This window comes from Arachis ipaensis, chromosome B2, assembly GCF_059453495.1.
Source record: "Arachis ipaensis isolate K30076 ecotype BB chromosome B2, ASM5945349v1, whole genome shotgun sequence".
Lineage (NCBI taxonomy): Eukaryota > Viridiplantae > Streptophyta > Magnoliopsida > Fabales > Fabaceae > Arachis > Arachis ipaensis.
The window spans coordinates 637071-647791 of record NC_142437.1 but is presented as its reverse complement, the minus strand read 5'-3'; the positions used below and the strand labels follow the sequence as shown (position 1 = coordinate 647791).

The following is a 10721-nucleotide window of genomic DNA, read 5'->3' as shown; positions in this document are numbered from 1 at the left end:
TTATTATATTTATAAAGACTTACATTTTAAGTCTTAGTATGTAATTTTAATTTTATTTATATAATTTATATTTTTTAAATTATGACTGGATCAACCGGGTAAACCAATAACCTACCGGTTGATCCAGTAATCGGGTTACCTGGTCATTTGGTTCTGATAACTATGATTAATATTATATTAAAGTGTGTTTATGTATCGATTAGGATATACTAGAATTAATTAAGATCAATTAGGACTCATCATGTTCTTCTTTATTATATATTATAATTATGAGTAATAATTAATTAGTGTATATAAATCTAAAAATTGAGGAGTTCATTAACCTTTTTCACATTATAATCACCGTCTAAAAGTGGTATCAGAGGCAAAGCATAGGTTTTGTGTTTTTTCAAAAAGCATTCTGTCAGTTTTTCTAGCCACTAATTAAGATGACTTAAAAACTCTGAACCTAAATTAAAATTTAATAAAAAAAAAAAATCTGACATCGTATACCATAGATAAAAATATCATAAATAAACCAATATCAAAGATAGAATAAAATAAACCAATATCATAAACCAATATCATAAATAAACCATTTGAAAAGAGAAACAAGGATAGAATAAAATAAGAACCCCACTTGTTAATGTCATCAGCAACAGCTCCTTGGAATTCTGTTGGTACTTTCAGCTCAACAAGCATAACAGGTTCTAATATAAATGGCCTGGAAGCTGTATAGCACTGATACAAATATCAAAGAATATGGTCATTACTATGAGCACAAAACTATGGACAATATTATCAGGATGATATGAGCAATGTTATGAATATGGATGCAGAATTGTAAAGAACCTGTCTGAAAGCATAGATAGAAGCCAACTTAATGCAAGTTCACTAGAATCAACGGCATGAGCAGCACCATCTGTCAAGACAACTCTAAGATTTTCGACAGGATGTCCAATTAAAGCCCCCCTGTATGAAAGCAACATTACGTTACCATAAAATGAGTATTGTAATACTATCATGGCTGAATCGCATAATAAAATTGATGTTTCGTAAATATGCCAATGAATGAACTTTGGCTTCCTCAATATTACATTCTTAGTCCCCATAAATTACTTTTGAATGCTCACTTATTCCATCATTACATTTTTCGGTGGTCTTTATTACATTCATGGGGAATAAGATAATATATGTTGAACGACAATTAGACTTAAAGTAGAAATCACAAATAAGCAATGATGAAAATTTCACTCACGAGTTGGCGGCTTCCTTAAAACCTTTTTCAATTGCAGGGATAAAACCTGATGGAATAGCTTGCCCAACAAGGAGGTTTTCAAATTCGAATTTAGTTGGTGATCCTGCCCGAAGTGGTTTAATATACCTGCAAACATAGAACATAGTGAATTCACTAAGCATCAAGAAACAAAAGGTGATTAGGGATAAGTTGGAACATCACAAATTCACAATCAGCTGCTATCATAAAGTAAGATATACTTTATACGGAAGCCATTAGCCCAGAACCAGAACCACAGCAAAGAGAAGAAGGCTTTATCCAATTTGTTTTAAATCTAAGGATTATTACACTTTTATTGAGAAAAGAAAAAGGATATTTATACACATGGAGAAGTCTGGAAGTAAATGAAAATCCCTATCTAAAATTTGATTGCCCTTGAATACCAGCAATTTTCTGTTCCTAAGAGACATGCATTTAGTTTGGATGACATTGTTTGAAAATCACGATGTATACTTTCTTCATTTATTAATTCACAACACCTTTTATTTAACAAAACTTTTTTGACTAACTTTAAATTTTTTTAATAACGCATCAACTTAATTTTATTTCTAACCACACAGAAAAGAATATAAATTGAGACAAATTTGTTTAAAAACTAACATGGACAAAAATGCCTCTTTTGTCAAGCGCTTATATTAAAAGGAACTTCTCAAAAAGTAATTTCTGAATAAACAATTTGCTGTAAGATTAATATAAGTTACTTTTTTTTATCTTTTAGAAAGTACTTATTGAGCCTAATACAAAAAATATATAATTTACACACTACAACGGCATATTTATCTTGTAATATTCAGTAAGTTAAAACTTGGGGAAAAATAATTAAAGAATCTTGTAATGATCAAACAGTGCCTACTCCCTAATCTTGCCTTGCATGCAAGGTCTATGCATATTTAGACATGCGATTGTTTGAGAGAAAGTTAATCAAGACTAAGTCACAGTCATTATATTTCTTGCAAGGTTGGTTCACATGATTTCTATGCTCCAACCATAGGGTATTGAAAATTGTAATTGTAATTGCAATTAAACTTTATTTGGAGTTATATCTTTGATGCTAACAGTTTGTCAGTAAGTATCTCTCCTAAAGTTGTAATTATTGTAATTGGATAAAGGTAAAACTCAAAAGAATGGTTTAATATCGAACAGACCCCTTCATACGAATGTCGCTTATTCTGAGTTTGAAGAATGGACAATGCACAGGTCCATCCTATCTTGGGATGCAGCTTTTATTAAGAATAATTGAGAGACAACAAGGATTGAACCCTCTGACTAGTCATAGAAGCTCTTACACCATTATTGAAACTCAGTCACTCTAATTAAACTTTAAAAAATAGCTCAAGGGAGAGGGTTGCCCTAGACTTGTAAAGGCTTCTACCACACCTTATCCTTAGGACATGTGGAACTATAATATACCTTCTCATGCTCAAGACTGGACAAAGACTTGCTATTTGGTTGACTAGACATTTTGGGGTGACCCAAAAACAACCATAGAATAGGTTCTGGTACAGTAATATACCATGATATGAACCATCTTTCCCATGAACTTAAATTGTTGGTCAGCGACACGATTTTATATCTAACACTTTCATGAGAAACAAATCCAAATCTTGATTATTGATATTGTAAATGTGAGATGTAAATTAGTGGGATACAAATAATAATAATAATTAGAGCATATGACGATCATAGTGCAAAGTGCCACTCTCGGGCAATCCACATGTCTAATCTGATTTTAATAAAAATAAAATCTTATGTATGGTAACTAATATAAAAATTACCGATACATACCCGATTACCCGTCCATATTGACGTTGCCCTCCAGATTGCTTCTTGTGTAAATAATCAAAATCAGCACGTTGTGTAACAGTTTCTCTGAAGTTTACATGGGGCTTTCCAACAGTTGCATCAACCTTAACAAGTAGGAACATAATAATGAAACTCCAGAAGCAGGAAATATAAAACCAGTATCAGCAAGGATTAACATTAATGCATGGGAAAGGAATAGGTACCTTATACTCTCTCCGACTACGTTCAACATAAATATCTAAATGTAGTTCTCCCATTCCAGAAATGATAGTCTAACAACAAAGGTAAACTATGTCATTGCAAGTACAACAAATTTGCCACTTTTATGATCTAGAAAAATAGAATAGAACATTACCTGCCCACTCTCTGGGTCTAAACCAACATGGAATGTAGGATCCTCTTTCTAGAAGCGATTCAAAGCTTTTGGAAACTACAAGTGATATACCAAGAAAATCAAATACATGATAAGCTGGGACAGGGTAGTCAGTGTATTACATAAAGAAACTACTTACTTGCCCTCCAGAATCTTTTGAAACTGGCTGTACAGCTAATGACATTACAGGTTCAGGAACATTCATGGAAGTCATTGTGTATTTAACTGATCCATCGGTAAAAGTATCTCCTAATAACCAATGGATGGAAAAAAGTTAGACAAGTAATCATGTATTAAGGCCAATATAAAACTAACTTAGGCAACATATTACTACAAGATTAAGTTCAAAATTGAGTGCAATTCATTCTCTACATCAATAGGCAGAGACTGCTAACAACAAAAGACTCAATTATCAGAAATTCAGAATGTTTAACAGCTGTTGAGAAGGATTGACAGCTATATAGCAAAAACAATAGCCTATAACCTACCCAACAAAAGTTTCTTTTTCTTTTCTTTTCTTTTCTTTTTTGTTTTTTCTTGATAAAAGAAGACTTTTTTTAATATGAAGAGAAAACTAAACAAACTGGGTAGGACAAGGGGATAAGAGTTCCTCTTTACCATAAAAAAATAATGAGAAAAAAATACCAATAACATGAAAATCCGCCAGTAATACTGTAAATCCAAAACCTAACCTCCATCTCATCAGAATGCATCCTAACTATGCGAGGAACCTGCATCCATTAAGAAAAACATTTAGCCAAAAATTCATTCTAATTTTGAAATGCGATACATGAAAGCACAGACCTAATGATCTAACTAGTGAAAATATTACATCACTGGTAGCACAGCAACAAAATTTTGGTGCATAGTTTTAAAGAAATTCATGAACCCAGGGTAGATTAAAATTGAATAATTGCTATAATCTTATGTCATGTAATTTATTACTCTTCCCAAGATGAAATCTAAAGGAAATAATAAAAAGCTGAAGATTTCAACAAAACACTACTGCAAAGTTGTGTTTGGAAAAATCTTGAGAGTTACACCTATGATTTATAGCATAGCATTAGCCAAAAAAAATTCCAGGATTCAATTGCACATATGCACATGAATAACACAATCACAAAAAGCCTTAGATTTTACCTTGATCTTCTTGCCGGTGTTTACATTAATAATAAACTCGCCCTTGCGGATCACACCCTCGTAAATTCTTCAACACCCAAAGCCGGGGGGAAGGAAAATTGAGAAAACAATCCAATAATTTTGTGTAATTTACAAAGTTAACACATTCAAAACAAAATATATGCAGACAAACACACGCAGGGAAAGTGATAAAATGGTTAATGGTGAGAATGAAATGAGTAAATCTCGGTTGTGGGAAAACAAAATGCTCAGGATGGGGAGGAGGGGAGCGCAATATGGGCCTGAGGGACTGGTAACTCTGGGTGGCAAGACTGGTGGGGAGGGGTAGTGAAATGATTTTGTTAGAAAAGAGAGTTGGGGAGTATATTGGGAGGTGACAAAATGCTGAGGAGGGCATTCAGATTGTTGGGATTAGAATCAGACTAGGAGAGGGTCAGGTCTCTCAAAAGCCTGCCATTTGTCACACATTGTTTTTTCCTTTCTCAGTAAAGAACACTTATGACCTGGGGAAGGGTAAAGCCACATTGGATTTTACCCATTTCCTTCAGTTTCTGTACTGTTTGATCTCTTTTCTACCTACAATTGGTACCAGTTGTTACATACATTCATACGAGATGTGACTTCTTTATGTAATCATGTGAGCTCTAAAGTACGTCAACCATTCATGTACGATGATGCAGCCAAGAATTGCTCTCACTCTCATAACAGCCAACTTCTCTCACTTGATACTGCCATATATATGTTGAAAAAGAGTATGAAGTTATATTACCTTAAATATGTCAACTGGCCAAACCGCCCTTCCTCCAACTTAAATGCCAACGCTACAAGTGGCCCATCAAGACTTCCAGTCAACTCAACCTGAAAGTGCATAGATAAATTATTCAATAAAAAAAGAAACAAGAGCACAAATGCAAAATCGGCTTGCAAAATCATTTGCAGGCCTCTCATTGCCACAGCAAGAACTCTTGAGGCCTTTTGGTATCATTTAAAATCCTTGGGTTTTTCCCGATGGATTTGCATCAGTTTCTAATTACCACATTCAGAGTTTTGGATCATACCAAGAAGCAAATACAACTGGTAACTTTTCAGTGTTTTGGCGCATTCGGTTGAAACTTGTAAAGGAAGTCCATGCCTTTTAACAGCTCCTTTTCGACTACTCATTTAATTGAGATACGATTACCTTTTCGGCCTCGCTTTGGTGCTTAGTACATGGTCTGTCTAAGGGTGTTCCTCACTTCCTCTAGCTAACATTCAAAGGGATTGGCATGCTTTAGTACATGGTCCTGTTTGTTGGGTGATACCATTTTGTATCCATGTGAGGATATTCCATCCTCTTGTGTACATTCTTCTCTCTCCTAATAAAATTTCTTTTTCTATCAAAATAATTTAACCTTCCCTTGACTAAGTTGTGATTTATATTTTGAAAACTTATGCAATAGTTAGCATCCCGGTTAAATCTAAGTTATGTTATTTTTCATTTTGTATTTACTTTTTCTGCCTGGAGTCTTACAAATGCTACTATAGATGCAAGAAAATGTCCACATGAGAATTTTTAACTTTTTTAAGGATTATGTTTAACTAGTAATTACATTTTAAAAAATCCATGAAAATTTAATTATTCGAATAATTAACCAAGTTCTTAATTGATGTTTTTCCCCTTTTTCTAGGTTTTACTCTATTTTCCATATATTTTCTTGTATGATTCTTCAAACCAAATATTCTTCTTTCACTCCCACTCAAATATATATCTAATCTATAAATATAAAGAAACTTATAAATCATCATTAAAAAATAGCCTGCAAATTCAGAGGCCAATTGACAATTTATGACAAATAGATCATAATATCAAAGCAAAACAAAGATAAACATCTTACAAATCAGGTACCTTTTCCTCATTCTTTGTTTGGTCAAGGGCATAACTACTAACTTCAATTGGACATGGCAAATAATTAAGTTTCACCATCCAGAAGTGGCTGTACTCCCTGTATCAGTAACAGAAGACAATGAAAAGCATAAGAGGCAGAAGGTAAAAATAGGGATGCCTGGAAGCATATGCATGTACAAGAGAACCTCTTGGGGGTTTGGGAGTTTGAACTTGAGAGCAAGGATACCAACCCGAGACGAATTGATGATAAAAAGATTCATCAATTACACAAATCCGATCAAAAGGTAACTTAATAAATGATACAAATTACAAAACATTACACGCCACATTAACAGAGCAATCCAGAATATCACAAGCAAGATAGGAGATCGAACACAAATAGGAGACGAGTAGTCAGTAATAGATAGTTATAAACACAGCAGCATTCTAATAAAAATTTATCAGGACAAAATATTTTATTCCTTTATATTTATTGTGTATGGTCATAAATTGACCTGTATTTGATTTCATTTGGGCATATGATGGGATCAAAAATCCCAGACATCTATGATCCAATCAAAACAAACGTAAAGGATCTAGTAGGTTGGGCAACTTAAGCTACCTCTTGCAATATTTGAATATTTTACACTCCTAATATTTTGAGCCATCCTGACAAATATTAAATACCTGCTAACATGATGCATGCCATTTATGATCCCATATGATATGCATACTCAACCATTATAGCAGTTGTGTATTACAGAATGTCGAGGCAACTATGCCAAGAGGATTTAAGTTCTCAAAAAAAGAAAAGGAAAAAAAAAACAAATATCCAAATTAGGTGCATTGTGTACATATGGAAAATAAGGATACAACGTATTAATAATGTAAAGAGGAGGAATACAGAAAGCAATGACTATATAGCATAGAATACACATAATAACTAAAGGTAATTCAATGGTTGCCTTATTTTTAAAAACACTACCCATGAACACTGGTACAAACTTCCGTGCTATGGTGGCCCTACGAATTGCTTCCTGCTCAAAGAAAAATGACATCACAATAATAAAACTCAATATTTAATAAAATAATTAAATATTCTAAACTACATATAAAGCTAAAGGAGAATGCAGTACATCGACTTCATGATAATCTATTGGTGAAAAACCATAGGCCGAAGTGAGTGAAAAATGCAAGAACTAAGCATCAACGAAGAACCAAAGAACCATGCTTACAACTTTTATTAGCAGAAACCATACATATTACAATATAAGCAATTTTTTTCACTGATAATCATAAAATAACAAGACCACTTCCCATTGACACACCTATGCCTTTACTATTTCTGATACACATCTAGAATGCTCAAGACTTCTATGTAATCAACAATAAAACATCCCAACAAAATAATTGTCAGAGGTAAACCAAATTCGATGCATATCCTATAAATCAAATAATGAACATACCTAATAGAGAAAGCTAGAAAACTCTCTAACTTGATTAGAAGAGTAGGGACTTAAGAAACTGACTCTACCAGCTAGATTAGGATAAATACAACAGATTCAGAAAATATCTTCTCTCTCTACTCAGTTTCAGTTAATACCAAACTTCAATAGGGATGAGGGAAAGGAAAAAAAAAAACCGACAAATGAAAAAAGAAAACCCACAGACCTGAAGGTCAGCAGGTGATATGGGCTCATCACCAAGAAAAGCTTCAGCAAGTTGATCATCAACTTCTGACAAAGCTTCTATGAGCTCACGCCTTTTTTCTACTTCCAAGGCTTCCATATCTGCAGGCACCTCTTCAGTGACAACTTTTTCACTGAAATAAGCAACAATAGAGCATGCTAAAAGTAAGCCATAAGGAGAATTAATTTTAGTAATAAACAGCAATAATTTTGAAACAAACCCATTAGAACCCCGAAAATAGTATGCTTTTAACTGCACAAGATCAACAAGTCCCTCAAAATCATCCTCCAAGCCTATCGGAACTTGCATTGCAGCACTATGATGCCGAAGTTTAGATCGTGCCTGTAAAAGTATAGTCCTCAAATGAGAAAAAAGTTATACAACTATAATGATGATGTAAGCACTTTTGGCTATATTTTGCTATTGTATATATGATCTCTTATCCTCCTTCTCCTTCTATCCGTATTAATGATATTCTTCTTTTATCAATATAAATACAATAAAAAAGAAAGTATGGTGACAATGATATAATGAATCAAAAGGAAACTAAAAGGATTTCCAGAATGCACAAAGGTAATAACAAATAATACTTACTAAACTACCAAACTAAAATTGGATAGCTTATATATTGCTGCAAAATCTTAATTAATGTGATGCTATATACATATAAAAATTAAGGTGAAGTCATAGAAGATTTTTAGTAAACAGGTTACAGAAGGTTTTATCATGAAAAATCAGCTTTAGAAGAGGTTCAACTTTTTCAAATTCCTTAATTTCTCAAAGATCAGCAACCAAGGGATTGAGGAACCGAATCTGCGAAATTCTCTTCCATAAAATCGTATGAATGGCAATAAAACTATAAAACATATCATCTATACGGTCTTCATTAATCTCCAATGAACCTGATTTAAAACTTTCCATGGATCTGCTCCCATTCGATCAAGCTTGTTAATAAATGCAAGTCTTGGAACCTCGTATCTTCTCATTTGTCAATCTACCGTGATGGACTGACTTTGCACACCACCAACACTACAAAGTACAAGAATAGCACCATCAAGGACACGCAAAGCCCTCTCAACTTCAATGGTGAAATCAACGTGACCAGGTGTGTCAATTATGTTAATCTGCAATGACAAATTTCCCAAAAGAAATACAAATACAATTATATTTTTACCCAAAAATTAGAAAGTATAAATAATTAGCAAGTCAAAGAGATGAAAGAAGGAAGTCATCAGTACTGCAAGTATAATATAGAATTCTTATTCCAATATTCCAATGTTTCAACATTTCTGACTGTCATCGAGACAATTTACTTTTGCTTAGCAGACTAACTTTTTTATTTTCTCAATTCCACTTAAGAATGATTACACATAGAAAACTTTTCAACCTTTTCTCCATTCTCCATCATAACTAATAACTAATCCATAACAATAATTAGTATGTTAGGGATTGCAGTAACAACAGCACTCAAATCTCACTATACATTAAAAGCTCATTAGCTCTTCAAAATTGATTTAATACTTAAATTCAGTCTGAGCTCAGTCAACTCATAACCACATAAAATTCATCCAACTGAATCTCAACTCCAATCATAACTTCAACACTGAAATGAAACTGACTGATTCATCATAGTCACTAGTAGATTGACAGGTACTTCAATACACATTTTCTTTACGGAAAACGTAAAGAAATAATTACTTTTTGAAAAATTAGACTAAAATTGGAGTAAATAACTACTTTTATATTGTTTTATCATTTGAGGAATAGCAAAACAACAAAACCATTTGGAGAAGGGGAACAGTTTATCAATAGCAGAGAAAGAGATATTACCTTATAGTCTTTCCAAGAGCAGTAAGTAGCAGCAGACTGGATAGTGATACCGTTCTCCCTCTCCAAGTCCATGGAATCCTTCTTGGCGCCGACGCCGTCTCTGCCCCGAACCTCGTGGATCTCGTGGATACGACCAGTGTAGAAAAGCACTCGCTCCGTCGAAGTTGTCTTGCCGGAGTCGATGTGAGCAGAGATCCCGATGCTGCGTAACCGCTCCATGGACTCCTTCCACCATGGCTCCTTGTCCGCCGCCGCCGCCCTCGCTCGAGCAGCGTTGCCCGACGAGAAGTGCCGCAGGTGGAATGCACCGGCAAGGAGGGACGACGCCGGAGACGGAGACGGCGATGGAGATGCCGGGGGCACGGAGGAGGAGAAGAAGGTGTAGAGCAGGCGCGGCGCAGAGGACCTGGCTATCCGTGCCATGATGGTGGTGGAAGAGGTGGCGCAGGGTTTGTCGTTTGGTTTGTGGTTTTGTGGGGGGCTTACTGGTGCGTAAACCCTGTGGTTTGAAATAGGAAATTATTAGGCAAATGTTCTTAGGATTTTTTTTAATAAATAAAATAGAGTATATACGGCCAAATAGGATCCAGAAAATTTCATATCCCACGTTTTGGTCTAATGGAATTTTTTTATAATCAAGGTTTTCGAACTTTATGAAACAATTAGGCTCCCATTAATTACTAACAGTCAAAGACTATGTGACCGATAAATTGCTAACTATAATGTTAGTTATCGCCAATCAGATT

The 10721-nt window shown here is 34.3% G+C and overlaps 1 pseudogene across 1 annotated transcript; it reads right to left on the bottom strand.

Moving 5' to 3' along the window:
• Positions 1-438: 438 nt before the first annotated feature.
• LOC107626622 (elongation factor G-2, mitochondrial-like) lies at positions 439-10520 on the bottom strand (annotated as a pseudogene). The gene is made up of 16 exons (XR_015905183.1): positions 9976-10520; positions 9048-9269; positions 8366-8487; positions 8128-8278; positions 7422-7493; positions 6478-6574; positions 5362-5450; positions 4593-4659; positions 4145-4183; positions 3592-3762; positions 3435-3509; positions 3283-3351; positions 3062-3183; positions 1238-1363; positions 832-951; positions 439-720 (listed from the first exon to the last, which is right to left on the bottom strand). The product of XR_015905183.1 is annotated as an elongation factor G-2, mitochondrial-like (transcript).
• Positions 10521-10721: the final 201 nt, after the last annotated feature.